The sequence below is a fragment of the Suricata suricatta genome, chromosome 11, assembly GCF_006229205.1.
Source record: "Suricata suricatta isolate VVHF042 chromosome 11, meerkat_22Aug2017_6uvM2_HiC, whole genome shotgun sequence".
NCBI classification, from domain to species: Eukaryota; Metazoa; Chordata; class Mammalia; order Carnivora; family Herpestidae; genus Suricata; species Suricata suricatta.
In genome coordinates, this window is record NC_043710.1 from 74,328,036 (window position 1) to 74,340,162 (window position 12,127).

Below are 12,127 nucleotides of genomic sequence, written 5' to 3' on the forward strand. Positions count from 1 at the left end.
CAGCCACCACAACCTACAACAGAATTAAATGGGAAAGCAACAGCAATAAGTCATTCAGGAAACTCCAAATATCTGGACCTCAAACAACACAGTTCAAACAATTTACAGGGCAAAAATAAAATCATGAAAGAAACTAGAAAATATTTTTTAAGTAACTGGCAATAATAATAAAAGAGATCAAAATGTATGGGACACAGTTCAAGCACTGTGTAAAGGAAAACTTAAAGGTTTAAATGCTTGCATTAAAGAACTAGAATAAATGAACTAAGTTTCATTCTTAGGAATGAAAGTTTCCATGTTAGGAAACTAGAAATAAAAGAGCAAATAAATAAATGGAAAAAAAAGAGTACATATCAATGAACTAGAAAGCAGACATTACAGAAAAATAACAAAATCAATACCATTATTTTATTTTTATTTTTTATGAGTTCTAACTTTTTATATTAAAAATGTGTAAATATTTCATCCCATGGTTTTTTTGGCTTCCATTATGAGTATATTCCTTTTTATTTAATTTTTTAAATATAATTTATTGTTAAATTGGCTTCCATACAACACCCAGTGCTCATCCCAACAAGCGCCCTCCTCAATGCCCATCACCTACTTTCCCTTCTCCCCCACTCCCCATCAACCCTCGGTTTGTTCTCTGTATGTGAAAGTCTCTTGTGTGCTATGGTTTGCCTCCCTCCTTCTCTGTTTGTAACTTTTTTTTCCCCCTTCTCTTCTCCTATGGTCTTCTGTTAAGTTTCTCAAGATCCAAATTTGAGTGAAAACATATGGTAACTGTCTTTCTCTGACTTCTTTCACTTAGCATAATACCCTCCAGTTCCATCCACATTGCTGCAAATGGCAGGATTTCATTATTTCTCATTGCCAAGTAGTATTCCATTGTATATATAAACCACATATTCTTTATCCATCCATCAGTTGAAGGACATATCCAAGATCTATAAAGAACCCACCAAACTCCACACCCATAAAACAAATAATCCAGTGAAGAAATGGGCAGAACGCATGAATATACACGTTTCCAAAGAAGACATCCAGATGGTCAACAGACACGAAACAATGCTCAATGTCACTCATCTTCAGGGAAATACAAATTAAAACCACACTGAGACGTTACCTCATACTGGTCAGAGTGGCTAAAATGAACTACTCAGGAGACTATAGATGTTGGCAAGGATGTGGAGAAATGGACACCCTCTTACACTGTTAGTGGAAATGTAAACTGCTGCAGCCGTTCTGGGAAACAGTGTGGAGGTTCCTCAAAAAATTAAAAATATGCTACAACCCAGCAATAGTAGTGCTAGGAAGTTACCCAAGGGATACAGGAGTGCTGATGTAGAGGGGCACATGTACCCCCAATGTTTATAGCAGCACTTTCAATAGTAGCCAAATTATCAACACTATTCTTTTAAAATATCAGTAAAATTTTCATACATCTAGCTATATAATGAAAGAAGACAGAAAACTGAAAGAAAGAAAAGAGAAAGAGAGAAAGAAAGAAAGGAAGAGAAGAAAGGGGGGAAAGAGGGAGGGAGGGAGGAAGAATGAGGAAGGAAGAAAGGGAGAAAGGAGGAAGGAAAGGAGTGAGGAAGGCAGGGAAGGAAGATAGGGTGGAAAGAGGAAAAGAAAGAAAAAGGAAGAGGACACATATTGCCAATATCAGGAATCAGAATGGGTTTATCGCTGCAGTTCCTATAAACATTACAAGGATAATAAGAGAATACATCAAAATAAATGGAGAGATATACCAGATAATAGATTAGAAGGCACACATTCTTAAAATGTCAATTTTTACCTCATAATATATATTCAGGCCAATCTCAGTCAAAATAGTTCAGCAAAGATTTGTTATAGAAATTTGCATGTTGATCCAGAAAAAAGTCTGGAATAACCAAAGCAATTTTTTTAAATGGGAACAAAGTTGGAGAACTTACCCAACCTGATTTCAAGATTTACCATAAAGTTCTAACAACCAAGACAGTTTGATATTGGTGTAAGCATAGATCTATTGATTAATGGAATGGAATGGAGAATCCAGAAAGAGCCCTACACATATATTAGCAATTGATTTTTTCTTTTTTTCTTTGCAGTTGATTTTTAACAGAGATGTCAGGCAATTTGAGCGTGGTCATGGTGAATTAAAATCAATTGAATTTCTATATCTTAACAAAACATTATTTGGCAATTGAAATAAAAAACTATTATTTCAATAGTTCAACCCCACACACATGAGAAATATTTACAGATAAATTAACAAAGTATACCAAAAATTACAAAACATTACTAACAAAAATTTTGGTCAATAGATTGTCAACAAAGCTGCCAAAGCAATTCAATGGGGAAAGGACAATCTTTGTAATAAATTGTGCTGGAAAAACTGGATATTCATATGGAAAGAAAAAGCTATAACTATTTCCTCACATCATATACAAAATTAACTTAAAATGAAACATAGAGCTAAACAGAAGAGCAAAAACTATAAAACTATAAGAAAAAAAATACAAGAAAATCTTTGTGACCTTGGGTTAGACAAAGATTTCTTAGGACACACACAAAAAAGATTATGAGTCATAAAAGAAAAGAAAGGTATGAATTGTCCTTCAACAATATTTAAGCTTTGCCTTTGAAAGATACTAGAGATTTGTCAATAAAAAAAACCCCTACAAATAATATGTCTGATAAAGTAATTATGCCCAGAATAATGTTTTTTAAAAACCCTCTATAACTCTACGAAGACAAACTACCTGATTTAAAGGGCAAAATACTTGAATAAACATATCAACAAGAAAAAAGAGAGAGAGCGAGTGAGCGAGAGAGAATAGCAAATCAGCACAATAAAACATACCCAATATATGTTCATCACTAAAGTAATGTCTTGGTAATAATTTTGGCTTGGTCACTTATTTCTCATGTGAACATGGACAGCTTTACCTTCTTTGCCTCAATTTCCTCATAGATAAAATATCACAAATAATAGAACCTAACTTCAACCTAAGTTGAAAATTAAGAGTTTCAATGATATGAAGTACTCAGAAGAACGTCTGTCACACACTAAATGTGCAATAAATATTGGTTGTAGTTGTAATTATTCAAACCTCTCTGCCTGGAAATTTCTGGGAGAACTTCTGACCATAGAGTTTTTTTGATGCCATGATAATTCATACTTCTAACCTCCTTTCCCAGGAAAGAGGAAGATGATGAGTTGGGAAGGATTTGGCCAGTTGAGTTTTGACATGCTCTTTTGAGCATTAAATGAAATAAGCCTTATAAAGCACTTAGCTACATGCTTGGTACACTGGCCACATTCAATAAATGTTCATTAATGTATCCTTTTTACTTCTAGATGCCCAGCACAGAGCTGGGTCTATACATTATATTGTAAAGCCATTGCTTAACAATTATATGGGTATTTAGGCTTAAACTTCTATGCACAAGTGTTTATATCTCTGGGCCTTTGTTACAGAGTCATAGGACCCCCAATTTACTAGGTGTTAAAGAAATATTCTTTGTTTCCTCTAAAGAGGAGAAGGAAGAAAATATTAGATGATTGTATCTCCTTGCTTGCAAATTTTCTACAGGAGCTGAGGTTAGGGATTTCATGGGAGTAACATTAAATGTTTTAAGCATTCTTGGAAAACCACAGTGACAATGATCATGCACTGTCAGAGGAGCACTCACTGGAAGCTGTACCCCTCCGAGGCGCTGAGTGGGAATGAGTTTTCTCTAATCTGTCCAAAAGTTCTCATCAGGTTTCTCCTACCAGCAACTGGCATTTGAGAAAGCAAAGCCTCCTGGGGTGAGGGGTGCTGTCTGTGCCTACAGAACAGAACGAAGCTAAGAGGCCCATAAGGGGATTAAACCTATGACCTGCTCCTCATTAGCGCAATGTTCTAGCCGACAAGGAAATAATGCAGACTCCTTGAGTGTTAGCAAATACTGACCTAGTTAGATATGAGGGATAAAAGCACACATTTTCCCCGCGACATCAGCACAATCTGTCTCTGGGAATTGAAAGGACAGAGAAAGCCCTTTTACAGGGAATTTCTGGGTCAATAACTCTCATCTCATGCTCCTACAGTAATTACTGAATTATGTTCCCCAATTATTCTTCCATCCAATAACTGCTCCTCTGCCTACCCACCCATGTTCCAACAAGTATTCGACAGCGTGTCAGGCCATTGGAGGCTCCTGCTACATCAATCATCTCTGCACAACTACATCGCTCTGCCTAGGACACTTCCATCACATCCGTGTTCACCCCCCACTCCTTCCTTCCCCTCCTCTCATCCTCCCTGAGTCAGCAAGCTGTCCTGGAGGCCTTCACAAATTCTGAGGCCTGGGACCCATACAGTCCTGTGTCTTGTGCAGAACTGGGTTCTGTCAACTCTGCCTGACATAAAGAGAAATAAAGTAAGCATTTTTTTAAATGAATGAATGATTGAAGGGAATTCCAATATTCCTATTATATATATAAAATACCCTAAGTTGTGTTAAATAATATTTGAAAGTACTTAGTACTTACATCAAACCATTTTTAAAGGTACTTCTCAGGTCTTAGCTTCTGCTGATTAAGGATGAGAAAGTGTTTCAGAATCATATAGATGTTAATTTAAATTCCCAGGAGATAATGAACTACCTGTGTTTTAATGTTTCTAAATGAGGATAATAATACCTGCCTCATGGAATTATTGAGAAGGTCAAATAAAATACATATATAATGTTCCTGCTGCTTAACAAATGTTAATATGTTCCTTCTTTCCTTTCACAGATTAATATGCTCTCTCCTGAATTTCTGTCTGGTCTTGCTTTAGGTAATAAACAGCACTTTTTGAAAGACACACACACCAGCACGCGCACACACACACACACACACACACACACACACATTCTTTCAATAGGAAAAGTATAAAAAATGTAGAAATAAAATACATTTGTGCATCTATTTGCTTTTTTATACTTTTTCAAATATCACACATATATATAAATAAATTAGAAAAGTAGAAAAGTATAAAGAATTGAATAAAATATATATTTGCTTTTTTATACTTTTTTCAATAACTTGGAGTATATGTATGTATGTGTGTGGACGTACAGGTATATGTCTGTGTGGGTGATATGTGTTTGTACATGTATAAATATGTGTGTGTGTGTATACATACATATGTATATATACACATATATTTTTTTATACTTTTTCAATTAACTTGGAGGAATGGTAGGCATTCAATTCAGCAGGACCTTTCTGGAGACTTATACAATCCAATTCTTCAAAAAGTTTTTCTACTATTTCTCCAAAAATATCCTTTCTACTTTCTTTGTCTTCTCTCAAACTGCTGATAGTTAAAAGACCTCCTGAATTGATTCTTTACTTAGTTTTCTTTTCTCACTTGGTTTCCTTTTTTTTTAACTTTATATTTGTTTCCTGAAAGATTTCATCAATTCATTTTCTAATCTTTCTATGTATATTTAACACACTTATTTGTTCTTCTAGATTTTTTTTATTCTTTGTTTTTACACAAGAAAACAATCATACCTTCTGTGAATAGGAATAATTTTGTTTTTTCCTTAGTAATCATTCTTCCTTCCTTCCTTCCTTCCCTTTTTCTTTTCTTTCTCTTATTAATGCTTTATGATTGCATTTGACAGAAGTAGGAAAAGATGAGCAAATTAAAATTAGTAGAAAGGAGTACATAATAAAGATAACAGCATAAATCAATTAAATAAAAAATAGTTTAACAATGGAGAAAATTAACAAATCAAAAAATGTTTTCAAAAGAAACTAATGCAATTAATAAGCTTCTAACAAGACTAATGAAAGATAGAAAATATAATGTATTAATTGCAAGTGTGAGTGAAAGTACATACATCGTGTTACAGATCTTTCACATATTAAAAGAAAAATAAAGGACTATTCCGAAGAGCTGAAGGACAACAAATTTGATAATCTAATTGAAATGGGCGTAGTAGTTACATAACACAATTTACCAAACTGGCATAAAATGGAACTGAAAATGAACCGTGGACTAAAGGGGGAGGGGGAGGGAGGGAAGGGGGTGATGGTCATGGTGGGGGGCACTTGTAGGGAGAAGCACTGGGTGTTATATGGAAACCAATTTGACAATAAACTATTGAATAAAAAAAAAAGGAACAGAAAATCTGAATAGCCATATTTCCGTTAAGCAAATTGAATTCTTTTTCAAAAACATCCACAAAGGAAACCCCAGGTCCATAATCTGTCATTCTGTAATTTTTAAATCAGTGGTCCTTTGGTGATTCTATATGTTTAAAAAATGTATAGAGTTTTGATTAGGAATAGAAGCTGTAAGATATTATTTCTGGCTCAAATTGTGGTTATCCTTGGAAAACTACAGGCTGAATAATTTAAGCACCAATGAAATTAGATTAAAAATATCTTTTTGTTTTTCAAAAACTATCATATTTGTTGAAAATATATGAAAAAATCAAAATTTCATAAAATGCATAAAACTTAAATTATTTATGCTTAAGATGAGTCTTCATGACTTGCTGCATACTGTTTTTTAGCCTCTGTTTCCTAGATTAGTAAATACAGATGATTCTGCCTTTCAAGACTATTGGGAGGTTTACAACTGGTGTATATCAAGTTCCTCCACCAGAGGAAGCACTGAAAAATAATAGCTAATTCTCTTTGAATATTAATGTTCTCTGAAAAGTACCCAGCTTGCTACACACAGGAAGGCAAGTCACAAATACAACTCAAACACGGAATGCAATGTCTAATTTTTACTTGTACTTTTCATAATCTCCACTGTTCTCCCTTCACATTTTCACCATCATCAGATAGCATTAGAGTAGTCATGGGTATTTTTAATATCCAGAAACAAGGAAGTTGAATTAGTGATGTATTTAGTTCAGTATTTATGTAATTCACAGTCTTTTCCACATACATGTATTTCTTTTTTTTATTTTACTTTTTTATTTTTTAAAAATGGTTTATTGTCAAATTGGTTTCCGTACAACACCCAGTGCTCTTCCCCACAAGTGCCCTCCTCCATCGTCACCACCTCTTTTCCCCCCTCCCCCTTCTCCTTCAACCCTCAGTTCTTTTTCAGTATTCAATAGTCTCTCAAGTTTTAAGTCCCTCTCTCTCCCCAACTTCCTTTCCCTCTTTCCCTCCCCTTGGTCCTCCATTAGATTTCTCCTGGTCTCCTGTTAGACCTATGAGTGCAAACATATGGTATCTGTCCTTCTCCGCCTGACTTATTTTGCTTAGCATGACACCCTCAAGGTCCATCCACTTTCCTACAAATGGCACGATTTCATTCTTTCTCTTTGCCATGTAGTACTCCATTGTACACATGCGTATTTCTAACTATCCCAAGTTGCCTTCCAGAAATACCCCTTGTACCCACTGTGCCAACCCATCTGGCATCATGACACAAAGGCGCAGGATGTGTTGTAATATAAAACATATCTTACAGTGCTTGATGTCAAGAATAAGTGTAGAATGGAAGAAAAACAAAGGTGGAAATGTATGAAACAGAAGCTAGTCTGTGAAAGTTTCTTCCAATCATCAGACAAAAAATTACAAGAAAAAAAAACCTGATTCTCCTTACTACCTGGTAAAAATGGAAACTCTTCTATCAAGAATATACTCAATAATGCAGCATTTATAATGATAATGTACATTAGTTGGTTTGGGGGGATTTTTTTCATTTTTGATGGAACTTAAAAAAATACAATTTAAAAAATTTTTGCCATTAATCACAATTTCTCATAGACCATGAACACAAAGGTAAGCTATATTCTGACATATAAAACAGATCCCTACAAGTTATCTAAATGTATAAAAAAATGAAATCTTACTGATTACATGATTTTCTTTTCTATCTCAATAGAATGACATTAGAACTCTAAAAAAAAAGATATTGGGAAGAATTCCAAATATTAGAAAATTAATTAACACACATCTAAATGACCTTTGGGTGAAACAAAATGTGGTAAAGAAAAATTGAAAATACTCTGAATTCAATTAAGATTAAAACACAACAGAAAACTGGTAGGTCGCTTACAGTGACATTTATAACTTTAAAAGCTTATATTAGAAAACAACTGATCTTAAATCAGTGAGCTAAGCTTCTACCATAAAGAAATTGAAAAATAGAAGCAAATAACATAAAATAATCAGAAAGGATAACATAAAACAAATATCAAAGGAATAGAAAACAGAAAACAATAGAGAAAGCTCTCACAACTTCTGTTCAATGTTGTACTGGTATTCCTAACTAGTAAAATAGGGCATATAAAAATTAGGGAATAGGAATTTAAAAAATGGAGTACTTATCCAACTTTGAGAAGCCAGAAGAAGAAAGAGCCTCGTATCTCTCTTTCATGCTTGTTCTGACATGCTTGGTTCTTTGAGGACTACCTCCTGCTCCAATAAGGCAGTGGAGAAAATATTTTGTTCAACTTTTGTTGGGATAGTTATTTCATAATCGCAGTTCAAGAAGAAAACAGCTCTCACCTGCTGGGAAGAATCATGGCTGCCATGTCATTTTCTGTGTAACATTATTAAAGACCCCACTCTGATTAGGCAGCCCACTTTACACCGACTATTCTGAACATCAGAGTTTTGTAGGAAGCTCTAAAAGAGTATGCAGCAAAACTCTATACAATACCATAAGCAATGTGTGTGGCATGAACATATCTTTCAGGAAAACAAAAATGCCTTTGCAGAAATCTCTTACTTTCAACTTCTGGAGGAAAGCCGAAATTCACATCTCAGTAATTAGCTTAAAGTTACAAATCAGGTTTCCAAAAAATTGGGAGGGAGAAGATGGTGGGTTTTGAAAGAAATTCTGTAATTCCATTAATGGTTTTGTGTTCCAACCACAAAACGTCTATACCCCTGTCACTCTAGCCATAGAAATATTCCTCTGCTTGCTATTTGATGGTCTGGGCCAGGTTCACACAGCCTTCTTGAAGGGCTACAGAGATTTCCTTTTAGGACCCCATATTCGTTTCTGAGAACAATTTGGCTTGTTAGAGGCCAGGTGGGAGTTCCTCAAGCAAACAAAAGAAATAGTTGGAAGGGCCTTCACCAAGGCCACAAAGCAGGCCCTCCAGAAAGTCAGTCTTTATCTCTGACTGCTAGTTGGAGGTTGGCAAGAATACATAGCACTCCTTGAGAGAGATGATGTGGGTGGTGGCCCCAGTGGCGGCAGAGTTGCATGCCATCCTGCTGATTCAATGGAAGCACACAAGCTTTGCCAAGGCCAAGAAGATAGAATGCCCGTTGCTGCGTCCAGGGGGAAGCTGGCATTAGGTGCTTGAGGACTTTTTGCTACTTCTTTATGAGACAAGAAACTAGCTTTTGCCTTCTTCTTTGAATAACCACTTAAGTTCTTCTGTGGATGAGATGAATAGGTCTCTATATGGCTTTATTTTCACTGAACAAAGAATCATCCAGATTATTGTTTTCCCAATGGAAGAAAAGGCAGGGAAGAAATGTGGGCAGGCACTTAAACAAGATAACTGGCTTTTTCAGTAAAGTTGCAGACATTTAGCAAGTGTCCTAATGTGCAAACAAGCACAGTACACTAGGGTTCGAGAAGGACAAAACCAGCAGCCATTATTAATGGCTAATTTTTCTTGCATGCTTACATCGGATTAGGAACTGTGCTTATCATTTTATAATCATTGCCTTTAAAAAAATCTTAGCACAATCTTGTAATATAAGTGTTATTATTTGCATTTCCCAGATGAGGAATCAAGATTTGAAAGGGTTAGTAGATTGCTTGCTGACAAAAAGATACTCAAAGATAAAGCCAGGATTTGAAATTAGTTTTATTTATTCCCAATATCTGTCTAAACATTATTCTTTTTTTTAAGGTTTTATCTTTTTTTTTTCAGAGACAGAGAGACACAGAGCATGAGCAGGGGAGGGGCAGAGAGAGAGGGAGACAAAGAATCCGAAGCAGGCTCCAGACTATGAGCTGCCAACACAAAGTCCGATGCAGGACTTGAACTCATGAACTGTGAGATCATGTCCTGAGCCAAAGTTGGACGCTTAATGAACTGAGCCACCCAGGTGCCCCACATTATTCTATTTTAAAAGAGACAAAGTAATTCCTGATCTCAAAGCATCATATTTTCTAGTCGACTTAGCTATAACACAGATGGCCAGCCAGTCAAAATGAGCTGTATACCTCAGAATCTGACCTGACAGAAATCTGAAACGTTATTATTTCCCTATCTCCTCTTTCTCCCAAGTTATTGCACAGCTCCTTAATTGTAAGGGGGGCGGGTACCACTGGCAGGAACTCTCACTTCCTCACTTCTGCTCCCCTCAGTGATTTCACATTGAGCAGCATGCCGTCCTTTGAGTTTGCAGAAGCAGAGCTATGGAAAGTCCCAGATAACATTTATGCAGGTAAGTGACTCATCGCATAGACTAAGAAGGTCAAGTTTAGAATTCAGAATCTGAAATGAGTTAGCTCCAATCAAGTATGCTCAAGTATGTTCCTGCCTGTTTAATAGTAAGGGGCCACCTGATAGTGCATCAGAGGGGGCAGGCACTACAATCAGAGGGTCCTAGATTTTAGCCCTTAATAATTTATCAGAGATGTGCCAGGCTGAGCAATCACTGGGACTATGTCAGAATGTTAAAATTATGTAGTATAATACCCAAGATATACACACATATATATAGCATAGTATATAGTATAGTATAGTATATATTATACAATATATATAACTATATTATATATAGTATTTTATATATGTTTATATATTGGTATCTGACTATTTGGGAACCAGTAAGCATATGTTCATACATGTTTAATAATGGGTTACACTGATCAAACCATTTGAAGCCTTCAATGCAGTATAAATGCTTATATATTATTCATTCATTATTTATGGGGCTCTTAATATGTCTTAGGCATAGTAGTTATCTCTAAAGACACAAATAATAACATATTGTTTCTGTCCTTAGCTCACTTGCCATTTTTATTTAATGACATCTCTCAGCAAAAATGACTACCTTTTCTACTTTTCTTTTAAATATAATTTGCAAATCATCTTCAGTTTACCTTGGGGTTTGTATTCTCTGCAATACGTCATACTAGATAATCCTGTATCCTGAACAACTTTTCTTCTATGAAAGTAGCTAAAATACATATGTGTGCTTAAAATAAGTGCATCATTAAACTGGCAAGAAATTGTGTAGTATTTCAAGGCCAAAAATAATGTGGGGAGGGGGAAGGTAAGCAAGTGCAGAATTCACCTTTGACCCTGATGAACTTGAACATATGTTTTGAAGACTCTATAAGGCACAGAAGAAAGTAAACAAACCCTAGGGCATAAATAAAGTAGAGAGTCCAATTGTAGGCCCACATATAAAGCCAAGACCTCCTTAGGATACGATTTCCTTTAAGAAGTAGACAGCATGGAAACATCTCTTTTCACTTTGGCACTGACTGTAGATGGAAAAATTGTTTAAGAATTTCTAACTATTAGCCAGCCCTCACAAAGGTTTCTGGCACAAGTTAAACTTTCTGGATGGTAAAAAAAAATTTTTTTTAATTTTTTGGTATAAAATGGTTCTAGATTATGGTACCTGTCCCCAGATGATAAAAAAAGAAGCAAAATAAAATCCTGGCTGAAGGAATTTACTTTCAACTTGACCTGAAAGAATTCTCTCCTATAATGATGATCCAAGCGATCTGAGTTGGAAGTCAAAAGTTGCGAGTACACAAGAAAACAAAGAAGCATAAGTAAGAGCCAGAAGAAAGAAATTGCAGAATCAGGCAAAACTGCAGATACTGGAATTACTAGATGCTGGATATAAAATAAGAATGTTTGATATGCTTCAAACATTGAGATCTGAAAATGTAAGCAAGAAATGAGAGAGATTCAAAAAACAATCTGAAGGAAAAAATTTGAAAATTCAAAGGTCAAAAAAGCAGATGAAATTAAAAAATGAATGACTTAATTAGCATGTTAGAAATAGGTGGGGAGAGATTTACTGAAAAGACAGGTTCCAAGAACTCGTGTGGAATGTTTCTGAGACACATAGAAAATGTGAGATTAATAAATGCAGGGAGCACTACAAGTTCAGGACACCAGAATTCCAGAA